This window comes from Molossus molossus, unplaced genomic scaffold (assembly GCF_014108415.1).
Source record: "Molossus molossus isolate mMolMol1 unplaced genomic scaffold, mMolMol1.p scaffold_m16_p_17, whole genome shotgun sequence".
Taxonomy (NCBI): Eukaryota; Metazoa; Chordata; class Mammalia; order Chiroptera; family Molossidae; genus Molossus; species Molossus molossus.
The window spans coordinates 30,088,083-30,110,704 of record NW_023425352.1 but is presented as its reverse complement, the minus strand read 5'-3'; the positions used below and the strand labels follow the sequence as shown (position 1 = coordinate 30,110,704).

The 22,622-nt window shown below is 37.9% G+C and overlaps 1 protein-coding gene across 6 annotated transcripts in view; it reads left to right on the top strand.

The window, feature by feature from the left end:
- EXOC6 (exocyst complex component 6) overlaps positions 1 to 22,622 on the top strand; it is a 205,708-nt gene that overhangs the window by 32,034 nt on the left and 151,052 nt on the right. Inside the window, exon 1 of one of the 6 annotated variants that reach the window (XM_036264687.1) lies at positions 16,346 to 16,410. The exons of 3 other annotated variants lie outside the window; for them this stretch is intronic. The gene's annotated coding sequence lies outside the window, so the exon portion shown is untranslated. Of the gene's footprint in view, positions 1 to 16,345; positions 16,411 to 20,555; positions 20,653 to 22,622 lie in introns of those variants that run through there. 2 more of the 6 variants (XM_036264685.1, XM_036264688.1) reach the window with 2 other exon arrangements.

Sequence of the window (22,622 nt, the reverse complement as noted above, 5' to 3'; positions counted from 1 at the left end):
TAGGGGGACCAGAACTCTTGATGATATTAAATCTTCATTTCCAAGAGCATATTATATCTGTCAGGAAAGTTAAAAAGTTTTTCAAAAATAAATTTTAGAACGCCTTAAGATTTTGTGTGTTTTTGGTTGTAGTTTTAATTGGATCTTCTAATTGGTTTTTGCTTATAGGTGTGACTGCTAATGATCTTTGTATGTTAAATTTTAACCTTTTATTTTAATTTTCTTAATGTTTGTAGTAATTTTCCCATTTATTCCAATGGGTTTTCTAGGAATATAATTGTATAATCTGTATTTAGAAATAATTTTACATCTTTTCCACTTCTTGTCCTATAGATTGTTTAGTCTTAACTTCATAGCCTAATTGCAACACAATAGTTGAGATAGTGGGCATCTTTATCTTTTTCCTGACTTTAGCAGGAAAGCCATTAGTGTTTCCTCATTAAAGATAACTCTGGCTTTTGGGCTGAGGTATTTATATTTTACTATGCTGAGGAAATATCTATCAATACCTATTTTATTTAGTGTTTTTAACATGAAAGACTACTGAATTTTTTTCAGAATTATTTTCTGCATCTGTGGAGATCGTCATATAATTTTTCCTCTTTTGCCTTCTTCTGTGATTGAATTTATTAATGCATTTTCTATTAAAAAGTTTCTGTATTCATAGAATAAATCCCACTTGGTCATGATGAATTGCTCTTTTAGTGTGTTGTTGAACTCCGTTAGCTAGTATGTTTAAAAAACTGTTTTTAATTGATATAAGTGAGATTGGTTTGTAGTTATGGTTGTTCTTTTTTTGTGTGCAGTCTTTTTCAGGTGTTCAAATAAATGTTATGCTTGTTTCATTAAACAAAAATGGAAGCTCTCTTTTTCTGTGCTTGGAGTACTATAATTAGCACTGATATTATCTGACATTTAAAGATTTGTTAGAATTATCTTGTAAAATCAACTGGGCCTGTGCTTTTTTGCGTGGGAGAGTTTTATAATTCTTTTCTCTTTCTTCTGTGATAATTGTTCTCTTTTAGACGTTCTGTCTCTAGAGGGCCAATAAATTGTATAATTTAGAAAAATTATCCTTTTCAAATTTATTAGAATACAGTTGTGCAAATATAGTCTTATGTTATAATCTCTTCTATTTTGATGGTTTTATCCCCATTGTCAGTTCTAATGTTGGATATTTGTGATTTCATTCATTTTTTCCCCCCATTTGGTGGTTAGTCTGTTTTGTTGATTTTTGAATTTATTTGTTCTAATAATTTTCTGTTTTCTAAGACATTGCTTTCTGCATTTATTTATTTATTTTTTCTTTTTTTTTTTATCCTCACCTGAGGACATTTTTCCATTTTTTGTTCAGGTAGAGTGGGAGGGAGAGAGAGGAAGAGAGAGAGAAACATCGATGTGAAAGGGACACATCGAGTGGCTGCCACCCGCACGACCAACCAGGGCCGGGGACAAACTGCAACCGAGGTACATGCCCTTAGCGGGAACCGAACCCGGGTCTCTCGGGACCGCAGGCTTACGCTCTAACCGCTGAGCCAAACCGGCCAGGGCACTTTCTGCATTTATTTTTAATGATTTATTGCTTCTGATTTATTTACTAGCTTTCTATATTTTGTACTTCATTCATTTATTTTACTAATGTAATTATTTAATGCTATAAGTTTTTCTCTGATTATTGCACTAGCCTTATTTCACATATTCTGACATATTTTGTTTATTTGTATTTTAAAGAAATTCTGCTATTTTATTTTTGTATTTTCCCTTTGATGTAACAGTTTTTTTTTATTTTTAAAAATTAAATCCTCACCTGCGGACAGGTGGGTGGGGGTGGGGGGGAGAGAAAGAGAGAAAGAAAAACATTGGTTGCCATCTGTACCTGCCCTGACTGGGGATTGAACCCTCAAACCAAGGAATCAAACCAACCTTTCGGTGCACATACAAAGCTCCAACCAACTGAGTCACTCTGGCTGGGCGATCCAACAGTTTTTTAAAATAGGGTTTTAAACAAATTCTAGAAGTGATCATTTTTTTAATTTTGCTAATAATTTTTAGTTTTATTATATTATAAGTAGATTAATTTATATTATTTCTTTTCCTTGGAATTCATTGAGGTTTTATTGTGGCTTAATATATGATTGGTTTTCATGCATGTATTCTTGGGAAAACATATTCTTTTTTATTAGGACTCAGTTTTATTCATTTCTCTCTCTCTATGAAGTTGGTTATATCTTCTAAGGCCTCATATTGTTTTTCATCTGTTATTTCTTGGATTGAGAGGTGTTTTGAAGTCCCTTTTTTATTAATTTGTTTGTCTCATATCTTTTGTAGTTTCTGTTTTGTGAAAGTTTGTTGCTGAAGTAATGGGTATATAAATATTAATTAATTTTCTGTTTTATTATTCATGGTGAATAGTGTTTTTTGTTTGTTTTTTACTGTTTTGCTGAAAAGTCAATTCTTAAGAGAATTTTTCCTTAATTGTAGATTAATACTCTTATAAAGAAAGGACTTTGGTAAGGTATATAGGTCATCTCTTAAGCTATTAGGCAAATTTCACATTAGATCAGTTCTAGACAGTTGAATATTTTTGTTTAATTTTCTAAAATCTTCTGGGGAACCAGTCTACATCTGCATTCATTAATCTGCTTAATGGTTCAGGCTTTTTAAATTGTATTTAGCAATTCAATTTGTTATCCTAGAAGACAGATAAATTTTTATATATTGGGTGTTTCTATTTCTCATCTTTTGCATTTTAACAAGTAGCGCAAAGTCAACAGGAAGCGACATCTCCTTGGTTAGGAGTGTAAAAACAGGAAGGAGGAAGTCTATTGCAAATCTGTGTTAGCTGATTATTAATTCAGTTTTCACCATTAACGATCATCCTCGTGCTATTGTTATCCAGAATTACAGTGAGTTTTAATGTCAGTCAGTGTTACAGAATATGAACCTTAGTTATAGGAAGTAATGTTAACTAACAAACTGCATTAAGCTCTTTCCTATGCATGGCAACAGGATATACTATTAGAACAAGTCACAGGATTTGCACATAGACGACAACAAGGCAAATAAAATTCAGCATCAGAAATATAGGGCAAATCATTTTTTATTTTTGGTTTTTGATTGATCTTGATGCTTTGACAGATTGTATGATCCTTTAAGATATGATTGTACCCTTTTTTAAAAAGATTAAGATGTTAATCTATATTTATTTATTTATTTAATCCTCACCCGAGGACATTTTTCCATTTTTCAGACAGAGCGGGAGGGAGAGAGAGGAAGAGAGAGAGATAGAAACATCGATGTGAAAGGGACACATCGAGGGGCTGACACCTGCATGACCCAACCAGGACCGGGGACAAACTGCAACCGAAGTACATGCCCTTAGCAGGAACCGAACCCGGGTCTCTCTGGCCCACAGGCTGACGCTCCAACCGCTGAGCCAAACTGGCCAGGGCTGTTAATCTATTATTTAAAAAATTGTTTGGCAGAATGTCTTCAGTTGAATTAGAGGAAGCACCTGGGCATTATTTTATAAAGCATTCTAAGAGTGCATGTGGCAAACTAGAAGAAATATTTCATGGGAAAATACACAGAAGGCTAATATTTTATAAACAAGAAATCTTTGTCAATAGTTTGTGATGAGAGAAATTGGATTCTCTGTGTACATTTTTTTCTTCCCAGAGCTACTAGAAGCTCCCAGTTCCTCTCTAGCTACAGGGTACCTACTTGGTTTAGATACACCCGAAAGAGGTAATTTAGGACACTTACCTTGTCCTATTCTTTACTTAGCTGTACAATATTGTGGCTATTTTGAAAAAATTAAAAGTGTTGTATAAAATGTAGGTGGAATTGTTATTATTTATCATTATTTTTCTAGAGGCCCGTTTGTCAAACTTTTCCCCTCAGAACTCTGTTCATTTAAACTATACCATTAGCCTGGCTGGTGTGGCTCAGTGGTTGAGTATTGACCCATGCACCAAGAGGTCGCTGGTTCCATTCCCGGTCAGGGCACATGCCCAGGATGTGGGCCCGATCCCCGGTGGGGAGCACACAGGAGGAGGCCAGTTGGTGTTCTCTCATCATTGACATTTCTCTCTCCCTTTCCCTTCCTCTCTCTCTCTCTTAAATAAATAAATAAATAAATAACTAAATAAATAAATAAATAAATAAATATTATTATTATTATTTTTTTTTTTATTCTCACCCGAGGACATTTTTCCATTTTTTTGTTCAGGTAGAGTGGGAGGGAGAGAGAGGAACAGAGAGAGAGAGAGAAACATCGATTGTGAAAGGAACACATCGAGTGGCTGCCACCTGCACAACCAACCAGGGCCGAGGACAAACTGCAACCGAGGTACATGCCCTTAGCGGGAACCGAACCCGGGTCTCTCAGGACCGCAGGCCGACGCTCTAACCGCTGAGCCAAACCGGCCAGGGCTATATATATTATTTTTAAACTATATCATTAGACCCTTATTTCTGGATTATTTTGTAGTAGTGCTTCCCAGCATTTTTTATATCATGGCACAAACAGAAAGTTAGGTTCAAGTCTGATATCAATATTGTGGTATGCTTGTAACCTGTTCATTTGGGAAGATGTGCTGTAATGTATTGGTCAGATTAAGGGGGTTTGTAAACCCCTTATAATGGTAAGAAATGTGTATGTGTGGGGGTGTTTGTACATGTATGTCTTAGTCAAGGATTTTTTTGTTTGTTTGTTTTAATTGTAAGTACCACTTCAACTTGAGTTAACCTAAGGAAAAATGAAAAAAAATAATGGAAGGTTACTGGGGAGTCTCACAAAATTCTTAGGGCAGTCATACTTCTGGAGCAAAGGAGAAGACCGTGTTTCTGTCTATTTTCATTCATTCTTCCCTGAAGTCTGGCATTCTCTGTATCTCTCTCTGTGCTTGGTAGAAGATGACCACCTACATTTTCCATGTCACTCAGGTACATACAGCTGGGTATCTCTGAATTCTAATTCAAAATTCCTGAGAGTGTTTGATTGAACCAGATCGGATCAGTTGTACACTTCTGGTGCAATTTACTGTGTTTGGAAGAGGCTGTACTGCTCGTCCAGCCTTGTGGATAGATGATCAGAAGTTCTCAGAGAGAGAGTATATAATACAGTGTGTTTGTGCACTTTTCTGGGGAAAAGATCCATAGCTTTTATCAAAGTCACAGAGGAGGAACTTGCCACTCTCCAGGCCATTGCTCAAATAAAAATAAAAAATAACTATTGTAAGAGTTATAATAGAATTTCCACTACTTATAACCAGTATCCTTCATATTAGTTAAGCTCTTTCACAATGCCATGTTCTTTCCTGTTTTTACCCGTGATTGAATACCACCCTCCTTATTTCTCCACCTATTCATTGAATTCTCATTTTAGATCCTCCATGAAATCTTTGCAACCTGAACACTGCATTTTACTTGGACATACACACACACATTTTTTCCTGTGTCTGAATTCTTTTTTTTTAATCCTCACCCGAGGACATTTTTCCAATTTTTTGTTCAGATAGAGTGGGAGGGAAAGAGAGGAAGAGAGAGAGAAACATTGATGTAAAAGGGATACATCAAGTGGCTGCCACCCGCACAACCCAACCAGGGCCGGGGACAGTCTGCAACCGAGGTATATGCCCTTAGTGGGAACCGAACCCAGGTCCCTCGAGACCGCAGGCCGATGCTCTAACCGCTGAACCAAACCGGCCAGGGCTCCTGTGTCTGAATTCTTATACATGGATTTTAAAAACTATACACATGTTATTTAGTTGTGTGCGAATGTATGTCTTTGTATGTGTGCCTCAAGTAAATGTCTTAATTGCAGGCTGAATGAAATTGTCCCTGAGGCCTATAATTGTCATTCATATCTAATAGGGTCTGAATATGTTACACATAGCGTAGTGCTATGGGTACAACAGACTTTCAGTAAATACTTTTAAACTGAATTAATAAAACAACAAAACCTTTATTATAGAAATCTTGGAAAATATAGAAGAATAGAGAGGAGGAAAAAAACCACTTTTTTTCCTGCAACTGAAGGATAATTATAATAGACATTAACCCTAGTCTTTTTTTAATATCAGAAACAACAAACATTTATTTGTTGAATAATTATTGAATGAAGTTACGATATTCAACATAAGTATTATTAAATGTTAAATTGTTTGATATGTTAAGTATTGTTAAATATTTGTTAAATGATGTTATAATTTTATATAATTTTTATCTTGTTTTTTTTCTATTTATTTGATTACTTTCTTATTTTTTCACATTTAGTGGTTCTTTTTTGTTGTTCAGAAATTCTATTAACAGTGATAATAACTCTAAAATAATTTTTTATTCAAGATTTTTATTTCTGGAAGTAAAAGTAATCATGTAGGTAATAATAGGTAACAATTAAGATCTATTGAATATTTACTGTGACACTGTTTTAAACACTTAAATATATTATTTTATTTAATCTTCACAAGAAGCAAATGAGATACCATTAATACTCATTTTGCAGATAAAGAAAATGAGGTAGAGATAGATTAGGTTATTTGCTGTGGGTACTCAGTTAAGTGGTAGAGTGAGATGTGAATGCAGGCCATTTGCTTCTGAGACTATACTTTTCATTATTATGCTTTGCCTTTTAGAGGATCAGTTCATGAAAACTGCAATATAAAAATATTATTAAATTTTAACTAAAAATAAAACATGGGAAGGTTTACTTTAAGATTGGGACTGGTAAAGAATGTGACCTTACTGTACTCAGGAAGGCAGGGTTCTGTATTTTGAACTTGTGTTAGCTCAGAGCAGGCTCAGATATTGAAATTAAGTCACAGACAAGTGGTGCAGGTCTCTTATTCCTCTGCAGTTCCCATACAGGCCTTCAGTAGCTTTGTTAGGCAACTATCCAAATTCATTCTTTCCAGGAGATGGGGGATGCTTGATACATGAAAAACACATGCCTTGCCCTGGCTGGTGTGGCTTAGCTGGTTGGAGCATTGCCCCGTGCACCAGAAGGTCAAGGGTTTGAGCCCTGGTCAGGGTGCTTACTGTAGGCAACTGATTGATGTATCTCCCTCACATTGATTTTTTTTTCTTTCTTCCTTCCTCCCTCTCCAAACAACAACAACAATACACACACACACACACACACACACACACACGCACACGCACACGCACATGCACACACACGCCTTTTTACCCTGTCCATGCTCCTTTTCAATTCTAAATGATGGTAACAACAAAATATCACCTTTATTCCCTATCTTACTTTTTTATTCCTATTTTTATTCATTCATTTCTTGGGTTAAAAAAGAACATAAGTGAAGTTTGCTTTTAAGGCCTTTCATACAAGAAGAGCTGTTTCTTTTCAGTGTAGCAGACCAGGACTAATGGAATCTCTGTAGTGTTTCATCTTTCCTTCCTTCTCCCTTCCCCTCCCTTCTTTTCCCCTCCCTTCCCCTCCTCTCCCCTCCCCTCTCCCCCTCCCCCCTCCTCCCCATCCCTCCCTTCCTTCCTTCATTGTTTTCTGTTTTGTCATACCTGAATGTGAGAGAGTGTGTATGTGTTGTTTATGTCAGGGTATTGCCTACTTCATTATGAAGAAGATTAATTTTTAGAGCCTTTATTAATAGAGGCATTGCCATAGTGAAAAGAAAGATACTCTAGAAATGAGCAATGAGCATATTACTGATATATTTAAGGAAAATAATTTCAGCAACGGAATGTTTGGTGATATTTTGCAGTGAGCTCCTTTTACCTTTTTTGTACAGTATCCTCCAACACTCCTTATAAGTCCAAGACTTGGATTGTGTGCCTGGCTCTGGCCTTTTAGTAGGCACATGGTGTTGAGCAAATCCTTTAACTTCTCTGAAACTCAATCCCTTCATCTGTGAGATAGAGATAAAACCAATTGCCCTGTCCACTTTGCCAAGGGTTCTTGGATCAAATCCAATGACGCATGCAATTGCTTTGTGGATTGCAAAGCACTAGTACAAATGTAAAATATTATTTTTTGTTTTGCTTTTACATTCTACTTTTGAGTGGACACAGAATAGCACTTCTCAAATTCTTGTTTTCTCTCTATTTCTTCTGTAATCCTGTGAAATGACCAACAGAAGTGGATTGTGTGTGTGGTCAGTGTCAATAGTGGGAGTTGGGATGAGTCTTGTACCAGAGTAACCATGTTTTTGTTTTCCTCCATACTACTTCTGAATTATACTTATTTGGCAAAATTCTTTGTTTTTTGAAAAGCACATTATAAAATTAAATTAATATATGTTATTTATTTATTTATTTTTATGCTTACCCGAGGACATTTTTTCATATTTTGTTCAGATAGAGTGGGAGGGAGAGAGAGAGAGAGAAACATTGACATGAAAGGGACACATCGAGTGGTTTCCACCTGCATGACCCAACCAGGGCAGGGGACAAACTGCAACCGAGGTACATGCCCTTAGCGGGAACCGAACCCGGTTCTCTCTGGACCGTAGGCCGACACTCTAACCGCTGAGCCAAACCAGCCAGGGCTACATATTTATTTTTATTTATTTATTTATTTATTTTATCCTCACCCGAGGACATTTTTCCATTTTTTGTTCAGGTAGAGTGGGAGGGAGAGAAAGGAACAGAGACAGAGAGAGAAACATCGATGTGAAAGGAACACATTGAGTGGCTGCCACCCGCACAACTGACCAGGGCTGGGGACAAACTGCAACCGAGGCACGCGCCCTTAGCGGGAACCGAACCCGGGTCTCTCAGGACCGCAGGCCGACGCTCTAACCGCTGAACCAAACCGGCCAGGGCTACATATTTATTTTTAAATACAATATATCAGCATCTGTCATTCATTTTAAATATTTTCTGCAGTTTAGTAAAGTTCTTGCTTTTACTTCAAGATATACTTATGCAATGATATCTTTTTCAGGAGAGCCTCTAAAAATTATGACTTTTTTAAACATTAATTTTATTTGACATATTTTCCCCATAAAAATAATAGTTATATATAGTTTAGAGATAGGTTAAAATACTCAATCTGTTAGAAGTTTTAAATAATTTTTAATTCATTAATTTCAGCATTATCCTCATATATAAAATACCTCATATGAATAAACTGTAAAAATCACTTATTTGGTCCTGGCCAGTTTTGCTCAGTGGTTAGAGAGTCAGCCTGTGGACCGAAAGGTCCAGGGTTTCAGGTTTGATCTCTGGCCCTGATTGGATCTCTCTCTCGCGTCGATGTTTCTGTCTCTCTCCCTTTCAGTCTTTCTAAAATCAAAGGAATAGTATCCTCGGGTGAGGACTGACCAAAAATAAATAAATAAATAAAAAAACTTATTTGTAGATTTTTCAGTGCCGATGGAGAAGCATTTTTATTTGTATTTTACTGATACTCAGTTTCTTTAGGTCTTAGAGTTATGAGTCAGTGCTAACTTTATCAGTTTTCAGTATATCAACTCTTTTATATATTTATTATAAATTCAAACACCAACTTTAAGATATTATTTAGTAAAATTATTTTTATGTGTGCTCTTTCAGTACCTGAGGGCCTACAATATGTCAGACAGTAAGTAATATATAAAAGTTTATCCCATGCTAGATTGTCCGTACTTACCCATAGGAGCCTGATTGCAAAATACTTTCTATGGTGTTTATGGTTCTGTTCTGCTATTTTTAGTCATTATATTAAAACAATAGGTAATAGCATAAAGCAGCTTCAGAAAAGAGAGAAATTAATTTTTATTTTATAGTTCTTAGTAGTTAACTAGGTTGAACATGAGATTCCTATCATATTTTGATGCAATAGTAAAAGAAAATATTTGGATTTCTAGAGGCTACTTTTTGGCGAAGTGTGCCCTCTAGTGAACCTGTTACCTTTTTTTTTTTATTAAAAAATTTTTGTTTTACATTCTCACAGCACTGTGAATTGAATAAAGAAATAGAAGACACCTAAGTTCTCAAGGAATTTAGATGATAAAACATACACTAAGTAATTGGAGAATAAATTTGATGTGTTAATACAAATAAAAGATAGTGTAGTATAGACTTTACATCAAAATAACTGAGAAAATTCCAGGTAATCAAAGTTACTTATTATGGCTATTCACGAAATTACTCTGAAGGAACTGTCTTGAGCTGAATTTTGAAGAAAGTTTAAGATTAAGATTGAGGCATATTATGGGGGAAGGGCATTGTGGGGGTGGAAAAATAAGTTAAGGACAGTACCAAAAAGGATTAGTGCCAAAAGGGGGGGAGAGAGAAAAAGGTAATTATTTTGGAATAGGTTTAAATTTAATTCTATTATAAATGTTTTATGCAAATGTTTAAATAATTTGTATTGTACTCGGAAACATTTTTTCAGGTGCTCAGGAAGGATTTGGCTGGGCAGTTGTGACTTGAGGTCTTTCATGCACTTGCAGTCAGGTATTGGTTGCTGCTTGGACTAAAGTCATCTGAAGGCTCCACTGGACTAAATGGCCAAGGTGGCTCACTCACATTGCTGGCAATTGGTGCTGTCATTTGGGAGTGCCCACATGTGGCCTTTCCAACATGTTATTTTTAGAGTGGTCAGATTTCTTACATGGTGGCTGACGTTCCCCAGAGTGAGTGTTGAAAGAAGTCCAAGTGGAAGTTGTGTGGCTTTTTGTAGCTTCTGAAGTCACATATTATTGCTTTTGTCAAATTCTGTTGGTCAAAATAGTCATAAGCCAGCCCAAATTCTTTTTTTGTGTGTGTGTGTGTGGTAAGTGCCCCTAGTGGGAATCAAATTCAGGACTCTCTGGTCTGCAGGCCAATGCTCCAACCGCTGAGCCAAACTGGCCAGGGCTCTTTTTGTCTTTATTCTTTACTAGCAGAGAACTCTCTCTCTATTTTTTCCCATTTTTCAACCTTCTCTATCTTACAAGTATGACCAGGAGTTGACTTTAACTATTTTTTGTTTTGCTTTGGATTCAAGTGAGATAATTGGTTTGGAATTCTTGGCCAGCATTCTATTATATTTCACCCTTTAATCTAAGGAGCCCATAGGTGTTTTTTTTTCTAATTTTTTAAAAAAATCTTTATTGTTGAATGTAGAATGTATTACAGATGTTCCTCATTTTACCCCCATTGACTCCCTCGTCCCCACTCCCATCCCCTTCCCGCCTTTTCCCACACTATTGTCTGTGTCCATTGGTTATGCATATAAGTTCTTTGGTTTATTTCTTCCCACTCCCCAACCCCCTTCCCTTTGAGGTTTGTCAGTTTAACAACCAATTTGTACTTCTTAATCCCTTCACCTTTTTCACCCATTCCCCCAACCCCCCCCTCCCATCTGGCAACCAACAAAATGTTCTCTGTATCTATGAGAATGTTTCTGTTCTGCCTGTTCATTTTGTTTGTAAATCCCATTGTCGATAGATATGTATTCATTGCCATTTTGTTTGTTCATATATTTTATCTTTTTCTTCAAAAAAACCCTTCATCATTTCATATATTAATGGTTTGGTGGTGATGAACTCCTTTAACTTTTTCTTGTCTGGGAAACTCTTTATATGGTCATTGATTCTAAATGACAGCTTTGCAGGATAGAGTAACCTTGGTTGTAAGTTCTTGCTTTTCATCACTCTGAATATTTCTTGCCACTCCCTTCTGGCCTGCAAAGTTTCTTTTGAGAAATCAGCTGACAGCCTTATGGGAATTCCCTTGTAGGTAACTAACTGCTTTTCTCTTGCTGCTTTTAAGATTCTCTCTTTGTCTTGAACCTTTTGCATTTTGATGATGATGTGTCTTGGTGTGGGCCTCTTGGGGTTCATCTTGTTTGGGACTCTCTGTGCTTCCTGGACTTGTATGTCTGTTTCCTTCACCAAGTTAGGGAAGTTTTCTGCTATTATTGTTTCAAATAGGTTTTCAATTTCTTGTTCTCTCTCTTCTCCTTCTGGCACCCCCAAGATGCGAATGTTGGCACGCTTGACGTTGTCCCAGAGGCTCCTTACTCTATCCTCATTTTTTTGGCTTCTTTTTTCTTTTTGCTGTTCTGATTGGGTGTTTTTTGCTTCCTTGTATTCCAAATCAAAGGTTTGCTTCTTGGATTTACGTACTCTACTATTGAATCTGTGTAAATTATTCTTTATTTCAGTTAATGCCTCCTTCATTTCTGACTGTGCATCCATCATTTCTGACTGGTCCTTTTTTATGCTCTTGAGGCCCTCACTAAGTTCACTGAGGTTCTCACTAAGTTCATTGAGCATCCTTATAAGCAGTATTTTGAACTCAGCATCTGTTAGGTTGCTTATCTCCATTTTGCGTAGTTCTTTTCTTGGGGTTTTGTTCTGTTCTTTCATTTGGGACCTGTTTCTTTGTCTCCTCATTTTGGCTGCCTCCCTGTGTTTGTTTCTGTGTATTATTTAATGAGAGGTATGGGGCTATCTGAGACCAGATGCTGCTTGTTTGAAAGAATTTAGGAAAACCTGAAGCAGGATCCAAGACAGGCCAATCCTATGGCTAAGCAACTGGCAACAGCTTGGGTGGGCCTGAAAGTTGGGTGGGGTCGGGCGTGGCCTCAGGGAGTCACCAGGGTGGGGCTACCAGTGTGAGCCAGGTTGCTGGAGTCCCTGATATGGCAGCTGTCTGCCGCCCCAGGGAAGGGCTCACCAAAGGAACAAAGGCCTCTGACAGCACGTTTGTCCTTGCTTCAATGCCAAACAGCTCAGTTCTTCCCTGTATGTCTCTGACGGCCCTCAAGCTGCCTCCTCTCCAAGTTTAGAGGGAGTGAGTCCAATAAGTTCGTGTGCAGGCCCTTTAAGAGGTGCTGCCTGGAGCTCCAGCTGCCTCAACCTCCTTGAACCTCAGTTCCCGCTGGTTTTTCCAGCCAGAAGTTATGGGGAGTTGTCTTCCTGGCACTGGAACCCTGAGCGGGGCACTTGGTGTGGGACGGGGACCCCTCAGTCCTCAGGGAGGACCTTCCCAGCCGAGGTGTCCTCCTGATTTTTATCCGCCACACGTGGGTGTGGGACCAGCCCCTCTGTCTCCGCCCCTCCTACCAGTTTCTATGTGGCTGCTGCTTTAATTCTATAGTTGTAGGACTTCTATTCAGCTGGATTTCAGGCGGTTTTGAGTGATGGTTGTTCTGTAGTTTAGTTGTAACTTTGATGTGGTTGTGGGAGGGCTCGATACCGCATTTACCTACACCACCATCTGGACCAGAAGTCGAGCTCATAGTTTTTATAAGACAAATTCACCGGTAATAGAAACTTATATTTGTTTTGCATTTACCCTTGACTGTCTTAGGCACTTTTTAGACCTTCTTTCATTTAATCCTCACAATCACCCTGTGAGGGGGGATACTATCATTAATGGCATTTTATAGATGACAAGTTGGAGGCCCAGGAAGGATAAATAACTTGCTCAAGGTCACAGAGGCAGTAAATTGCAGAGCCTGGGTTCAAAACCTGGCAGCCTGCCTCCAGGCAGGCCTCTTAACCACTATTTGATGTGCCCTCTAAATTCTTGCAAGGAAATTAAGAATGTGTATGCAATCTGTTTCGTGTGTAGAGTTTGTTAGGCAGCAAATGCTTAGAATGCTTCTTTCCTCCTTTCCCAAGAACTACTGAGGAAAATAAAGACATACAGATAAGTAATATCACATGAATTAAAGATTCTTGATCTAGCCCTGGCCGGTTTTCTCAGTGGTTAGAGCATTGGCCTGCGGTCTGGAGAGACCCAGGTTCGCTTCCCGCTAAGGGCATGTACCTCAGTTGCAGTTTGTCCCCTGTCCTGGTTGGGTCGTGCGGGTGGCAGCCACTCAATGTGTTTCTTTCATGTCGATGTTTCTCTCTCTCTCTCTCTCCCTCTCTCTCTCTCTCTCTCTCTCTCTCTCTTCCTTGCTAGAGTCATTGGTTTTTCTTGAAATTGGCCGGTTGACATTTCATAACATTTATAGGAAAATTGGCTAATGGCTAACAATGTAAAGGCAGTCACTCTCGGTGAGTATCTTCTCACGGTATTCTGGGTAGGCCTGAGCTATGGTCTTTTGTAGTTATGCAATGATATATTCATTTTGTTGGAGAACAACAGATTCTGTGATAGAGAAAGGCCATTTTATTTTTGTCTAGAAAAGGAACTATATTATAGTATCTAGTAAATAAAGGTAGTTTGGAGAAATTGAGATTGGGTACCTTGAGATTATACAGTTTTTCTCAAAGTGTAAGCATGATTTTAGTAAAAGTTAAAAAGTCTTTCTCAGGAAACATTTTATTTTCTTCATAGTTATTGTGATGGAATTACTTTTTGTTTTGTTTTAACAACAAAGATACAGTAAAAAATACTGAAAATAATATAGGGATATTATGTGCTTTTTGACAAAAAAAAAAAAAAAATCCTAATATGTTACCAGTAATGAAAAGAGTCCTTTCTCACATAGTATCTTGTGAATGTTTGTTTTCCGTCAGAAAAAGATATTTTCCTTAAAAACAACAACAGTGGAATATGAGTAATCAATTACCTTAACAGAATATAGCATGTGTTCAGAAGTTAAAGTAGCCTGAGTTCCTCTGTTAAGATATTTGATTTGGTGATAAAAACATTAATTTTCAGTGAACCAATTTTAATATCTTAGTTTTCTTATATTTATTTTTATTACCACTAGGTGGCACCCTGTACATAGAAATCAAGATGGCTTTTTTGAAATATTATTTACTTGTTTAAATTCTATAAGCCTAAAATATCAGATGATCAAAATCTCTGTGATAACTCATATTTCAACACTTTGCTTTGATGAGGAAGATTAGATATAATAAGGATAGAAAATGTGTTTGTACTTAAAAAATTTTTAGCTATGCTTTCAAGACATACTTTGTTTCTGTGCATTCCTAGTTGCCAAAATTAAAATGTGTAAATTAGATCTTTTTATTTGTTTTTCTTTATTGATTTTAGAGAGAGAGGAGGGGAGAAGGAGAGAGAAAGAGAAACATCGATGAGAGAGGACATCCACTGGCTACATCCTGCATGCCCCCCACTGGGGATTTGGTTCACAACCTGGGCATGTGCCCTGACTGAGAATCTCTTGGTGCATGGATTGATTCTTAGCCATTAAGCCACATCAGACAGGCTGTAAATAAAATCTTCAGTATAGCATAGTCCATCTTTGTTTTCTTGTCACATGAAATTTTAAAGTTATGTATTCTTTATTTATATATTTATTTTTACCTTTTTATTGAATTTATTGGAATGACATTGGTCAATAAAGAAATACAAGTTTCAGCCCTGGCCAGTTTGTCTCAGCGGTTAGAGCGTCGGCCTGCGGTCGGGAGAGACCCGGGTTCGGTTCCCGCTAAGGGCACGTACTTCAGTTGCAGTTTGTCCCCGGCCCTGGTTGGTCGTGCGGGTGGCAGCCACTCGATGTGTCCCTTCACGTCGATGTTTCTCTCTCTCTCTCCCTTCCTCTCTCTCCCTCCCACTCTATCTGTATAAAAAATGGAAAAATATCCTCAGGTAAGGATAAAAAAAAAAGAAATACAGGTTTCAGGTGTACAGTTCTGTAACACATCATCTGTATATTGTATTGTGTGTTCACCACCGCATGTCAGATCTCTTTCCATCACCATTTATCCCCCTTTTACTTTCTTCTATGTTGCCCAACACCCCTTTCCCTGTGGTAATCATCATAAAGTTATCTCTTCTTTTAAAATTGATTTTGCATCTGCATTTTTTCTAATTAGCAATAGATTTTGCCAGAAGTAAGATTTTATTCTGCTAAGCTTTTGAAAAAGATGACTTAACTGTTATATTGAAGTCATTATCTGTATATGGAGCATTAAGGTACAACCTGAGTGTGTATGGAACAGTGTAAAATTTAGTTTTTTTAGAACATTATTTTCTAATGTTCACTTTTTCTGGTTCTCTCATATATTTGCGTGTATTTATTTATAAGAACGTGATTAACTTGCCAGTAAACATAAAATTCTGGGGGACGTTTTGAAAGACGAAACAATTATTTTTATTAAACTTGTATATTACCTGAAAATGTAGAAGTGATCTATCTGGCACATGAGTATATTAATTAGATAGATACAACTGTTAACCACCTTAAGGTACAAAGAATGAATAGTGCTCAATGGTATTTCCTTTCTTGCCCTGCAAATCAAAAATTTAAAGAATAATGATTATCATTCAAAGACAAAAGAAAAGAAAAGAAAAATAGATTTTTCAGAGTTTCTTCAGCTGGGGTCAGAGAAGTACAGGGCTCTCAATGATCTGTACTTCGTATTTTTGTCCTCCTTATTTTCTTGTGTTTGTAATTTAATACTGCCTAACAATTAGTTATGCCTCAGTTCTCATCCTTTTTTTCTGTCCATTGGATGATTGCACCTGATGGATGCAGCAGTGCAGATCGGGGATTCCCTACTGAGTCATCCCCAATTGTTGATCTTCAAAGGTGATCTGGTTAGTTGCTGTGTTGCTAACTTCTTTGCATTCCCTGCTGCTTATCAACATTTCTGATTGGAGAGTCTAGTCTATATTACATGATAGTTAAGAGCACTGGCTTTGGAGTCAGGCAGACCTGGGGTTAAATCTTGGTCCTACTACTGTGTAACTTTGGATTTAAAATCTTAATATTCCCAAAGCACATCTGTAAATTGGGATGCTAACAGAATGTACATTGTAAAGCTTTAGTGAATATTAATGAGATAATAAATGTAAAGCACTTAATAGTAAGTACTTGGTTGTTTGTTACTGTTTTTTTTTTAATCCTTACCCAAGGACATTTTTCCATTTTTTTGTTCAGATAGAGTGGGAGGGAGAGAGTGGAAGAGAGAGAGAGAGAGAGAAACATCGACATGAAAGGGACACATGGAGTGGCAACCGAGGTATGTGCCCCTAGTGGGAACCGCACCCGGGTCTCTCTGGACCACAGGCAAACACTCTAACCGCTGAACCAAACTGGCCAGGGCTGTTTTTGTTTTTTTTCAATCTTCACCACAGTAAGCCAGAAACAGCAGATACGATTTCTTTTTCTTTTTCTTTTTAATTTATTTTGCTCAATCCCTTCAACTTTTTCACCCAGCCCCACATCCCCCAATATGACTCCTCTGTAGTCAGTTAAGTCACTGTGGAGACTTGTTTATAGGTAGCACCCATCTTCTCAGCTTTTCTCTGTACCCTTCTCCCTCCACTATCCCTCCAGATTCTTTCTGTAAGTAAATATAGATCCCTTCAGAGGAGGGATTGACAATCCTACTATGCATATGGTGTCAAGAAATTCTTGGGATAAGAGTTGCTTTTGCTTTCTTCCCTTACCAGTGTTCTTATACATATCTACCCTTTCTCCTTTCTTACTGCTCTCTATTCAGTCAGACATTTATTACTGGCTTTTAAAGCAAATTTTTAGAATAGTTATTTTTTTTTAATCCTCACCCACGAATATGTTTATTGTGCTAGAGAGAGGGAGGGAGGAGGGAGGGAGAGAGAAACATTGATTGTTTGCCTCTCATATGCACCCCAACTGGGGATGGAACCTACAACCTAGATATGTGTCCTGACCTGGAATCAAACCCTCAGCTTTTTGGTGTAGGCAACGACGCTCCAACCAACCAAGGTATCCATCCAGGGCTAGAATAGTTACTTTTTTTTTTTTTAATTTAAAAAAATTTTAAAATTTTTTATCCTCACCTGAGGACATCTTTGCATATATCTTCAGACAGAGCAGGAGGGAGAGAGGGAGAAAGAGAGAGAGAGAGAAACATCGATGTGAGAGAGACACATTGAGTGGTTGCCACCCACATGACCCCAACAGGGGCCGAGGACAAACTGCAACCAAGGTACATGCCCTTAGCGGGAACCGAACCCGGGACTCTCTGGTCCGCGGGCCAACGCTCTAACTGCTGAGCCAAACCGTCCAGGGCTAGAATAGTTACTTTTAATACTACTTTTCATCAGAATGGGTAGAGGACTGCCCAGCCACATGTAGTGATTAATTTCATTTCAAGTGTTTGCGTCCTAGATTTTAGATTTTTGCTAGATCTATTAAATTGAGAAAGTCAGAACTGGGAACTTTCTATTATCCTTTCCAGGGCAAACATTCTATCTTTTGATAAATTTTAGTTTCTGGCATTTACCTGATCCTTTAATACTTTCTTTAAATGCAATTTATTATTGTGAGTTAGAATGTGTGTGTGTATGTGTTTTTTTCACTTCAACCTGTTTATTTCTGTTTACTCTGCCCAGAATACTCTCATTGATATAGCTTGTGAGTGACAAGCGATTGTATCAGTTTGGGGTGCAGCTTCTGTTCATGTTTAGAATAGCAATGATTATCAAGGGTCAGGAGAGACCAAGACTTAGTAATAGGTATAGATCATGACCTACTCTTTCTCATTTACAGTACTAATTCCTTAATGTTACTTTTATTTTCTTCATTGAGACTTTACGGTTCTACTTTAACAGCAGAAGGCATGAAACATAAATAGTTCTCCCGTTTCAGGCTTTGGTTTTCTATTAATGGAGGGTGTTATGTTCTGATATTGTTTTCCTCTATACTAATAACATCAATAGAAAAAGAGGCATTCACTTGTGATGCTGTAATAGATCCACTGGCAGTGTCCTGAATTACTATAAAACAATAGTAGTTTCGTTTTTAAAACTCTGAAGAATAAATTGGAAAGACCAAATAATGGACTTGTTTAAGAACTTTCTAAAATAAAATAGACTTCTGGGAAATAACTGTTTCTCCTCCTGTTTATTTTTATGTTACTATTGAATTTAAAAGGTAACAGTATTGTCTTTGCACTCACAAAAGGAGTTAAACCCTTTGGAGGAACACACTAGTCCGGCAGTCCTGAAATGTCTCTTGCTAGATTTTTGCTCCAATGTTACAACTGTTCTAGGGAAGAGAAAGCTAGTTCTTTGATATGTTCTTTTTACTACCTGGTATTTTAAGAGCCAGATAAATACCAAACTGTTTTATTAAAATATATAAAATATCTTAGAAATGCATATATATGTTACTTAAAGAATATAATACTTGCTCACAATTAAGAAATAAAATTTTATGGCATGCCAAGATCAGTTAGACAAACTTCCTCTTGCATATGGATTTTTTCCCCTTTTGAACAACATTATTTAATTAAAGAGTACTTGTTATATGTATTAATTGTAGGAACAACACAAGGTGGGAATTCTAGTACTGCCTTAGTCACTCACTAGGCTACATTGAGCAAGTCATTTACTGTGTCTTTTTGTTGTTGTTAATCTTCACCTGAGAATATTTTTCCATTGATTTTTAGATACAGTGAAAAGGAGGGAGGGAGGAAAGGAGAGAGAGAGAGGGAGAGGGAGAGGGAGAGAAACTTCAATGTGAGAGAGATACATTGATTGTTGCCTCCTGCAGACCCTTACGGGGGCAGGGGAGTCGAACCTGTAACCCAGGAACATGCCTTTGGGAATCAAACCTGAGATCCTTCAGTCTGAGGGCTGATGCTCTTAACTGCTGAGCCAAAATGGCCAGGGTTCATTTACCATTTCTGTGCCTGTTTGCTCACTTGTGCAACAGAGGCAGTGATACTTTCTCTGGTGTGGTATAAGAAATAAAGGAAACATTAGATGTAAAAAATGCAAAAGGCCCCATACAAATGTCAGGTGGTAGTGGTAGTCAGCTGCATGGACAACCGAGTGTTAGCCGTATTTGGTAACTTGCAGCTAGTACTCAGTTATTGAATAGGGTTCAGTTCACTCATTTAACAAGGATTTGGTTGTCTCTTAAGTACATGCTATGATAGTAGCCAGTGTATATTGAGCACTTACGCACAATGTGTCAGTTATTGTGCTAAGAATTTTTCATGTGTTTAGTGTAATCCATGTAGTAGTCTGATAATCCTCATAATACCACTTTTTATCCTATTTTATTGTTGAAAGAATTGAGACTTAGGTAAGAGGTAGTTTGAGGTTAAACATCTAGTAAGTGTTCTTTCTGATTCCACCTATCCATCCATTTATTCATCCATACATCTATCCATTTATTCATCAATTATTTGTTGGGCATCTGCTATATAATAAACACTATTCTGGGGCTAGATATACAACAGAGAACAAAACAGACATGCATTCTGTGCCCTCATGCAACTTACATGCCAGTAGGGGAAGACAGAAAATAAAATGTGAAATAGAGAGTATTTCTCTAGTCTTAAGAGTGATGCAGTGACAAAGTAACTCCTTTATTTTAGAAAATAAAAAATGGAGAGAAAATAAAGCAGGGAAGGAAAGTGTGTGTGTGTGTAAAATGTAGATATTGTAGACAGAAAGGACCTAATCAAAACAACTGGAGGAGGAGAGGGAGGCAGCCCCATGTGAGAAACGTGATCCAGGTTGAGGAAATGGTATGGGCAAAGCATAGGATAGGAATGTGCCTGGTGTGTTTCCGGAACCACAAGGAGGCCAGTGTCACTGACATGGAATAAGTAAAGTGGAGAATAAGTAGTAGGAAATGAGGTCAGTGAGATAACATGGGGCAAATACTATGGAGAGCTTTATGGACTGTTGTAAGAAAAAGGGGGTTTTGAGCAGAAAAGAGACATGGGATCTGATTTATGTTTTAACAGGATCATTCTGTCTACTGTGTTGAGAACAAACTGAAGGGTAGCAAGGATGGAATCAAGGAGACTGGTTAGGAAGCAACTGACAATAATCTAGGTGAGACATGCTGATGGCTTAGTTCAAGGGTGGTACCAGTGCAGGTGGTGAAGATTGGATTTGCTACACTGTTTTGGTGGGGAGGGTGAGAGAAAGAGAACAGTCAGTGATGATTTCAAGGGTTTTTTGTTTTTTTGGTTTTTTGCCTGAGCAACTAGAAGACTGGAATTACTGAGAGGGAGAAGACTATGAGAGGAGCAAGTTTTGGAGAAGAGGATAGGAATTCATTTTGGACATATTTGAGATGCTTATCAAATATTGACTTGGAGAGATATGTGAGTTTGAATTTCAAAGGAGAGGTCAGGGCTGGAAATACACATCTGGAAGGTGTGTGTCTGTGGAATTTAAAGCTCCAAGTCTAGATTAGATAGAGTAGTATAGGTAGAAAAGAGATGTCCAAGATCAAAGTCTAATTCTTGCTCAGCTCTTAACAGCCCAAGTACTTAATAATTGCTATTCTCTCTCTCTCTCTCTCTCTCTCTCTCTCTCTCTCTCTATATATATATATATATATATATATATATATATAAATTTTTTTTAATTCTCACCTGAGGACATTTTTTTTTTTTTTTGCATTTATCTTCAGATAGAGAGGAAGGGAGAAGAGGGCTGAGAGAGCGAGAGAGAGATATTTATGTGAGAGAGACACATCGACTGGTTGCCACCCACACGACCCCAACCAGGGCCAGGGACAAACCGCAACTGAGGTATGTGCCCTTAACGGGAACTGAACCTGGGACTCTCTGGTCCACGGGCCGACGCTCTAACTGCTGAGCCAAACTGGCCAGGGCTGCTATCCTATATTGTCTTCTCTAGTATTATAATAGGTACTTATTAAAAACCTAAATCGTGGAGCCTGCCCTCAAGAAGCCTATAATTGCCCTGGATGGTTTGGCTCAGCAGTTAGAGCATCAGCTCTCAGACTGAAGGGTCTCAGGTTTGATTCCTGGTCAAGAGTATATACTGGGTTGCAGGTTCCATACCCAGCCGCGGTCGGGGTTGTATGGGAGGCAGCCAATCGATATGTCTCTCTCACATCAATGTTTCTCTCTCTCTCCCCCCCTCCCACATTCCCTCCCTTCTACTCTATCTAAAAAATCAATGGAAAAATATCCTCAGGTGAGGATTAACAACAACAACAAAAAGAAGCAGCAGCAGCAGCTTATGGTCTATGTAGAGAAACAAAATCTATGGCATGTAATTGAAACATTTAAATTATAATGCAGAGTCATATATAATCACATGTCAGAATTAATGGAAAGGACTATATGTTTACCTGTCCTGCCTGAGAAAAGATTATTTGGCATGAAAGTGATTGACAAAGGCCAATTGGAAGAAATGAGACTTGAACTAAACCTCAAATAATGAGCAACAGATTGGGGGAGTACATTTTGGGGAAGGTACAAAGACCACCCTTAGGTTCAGTAATTCACTAGAACTCACAGAATTTAACAAAGCTGTTATACGAATCAGTTACTCTTTGTTAACAGCAAAAGGGTACATATTAAAATTCTTAAGAGGAAACGCCTTATAAGGCAGGGTCTAGGAGAGTTCCAGGCAGGAGCTTCCAGCTGTGTATTCCGATGGAGTGGTCTGGACATCATTTACACCTCCCAGCAATGATGTGTGTCAGTACTTACAGAGTGTTGCCAAGTGGAAGCTTACCCCAGCCCTGGTATCCAGGATTTATTTTTTATCTTCACCCAAGGACATTTTTGCATTTATCTTAAGATATAGCAGGTGGGAGAGAAGGAGGAAGAGAGAGAGAGAGAGAAACACCAATGTGAGAGAGACACATCAAGTAGCTGCCACCCACACGACCCCTACCGGGGCTGGGGACAAACCGCAACCGAGGTTCGTGCCCTTATCGGGAACCGAACCCAGGACTCTCTGGTCCATGGGCCGACGCTCTAACCGCTGAGCCAAATCGGCCAGGGTGGTATACAGGATTTTTACTGGGGTTGATCACA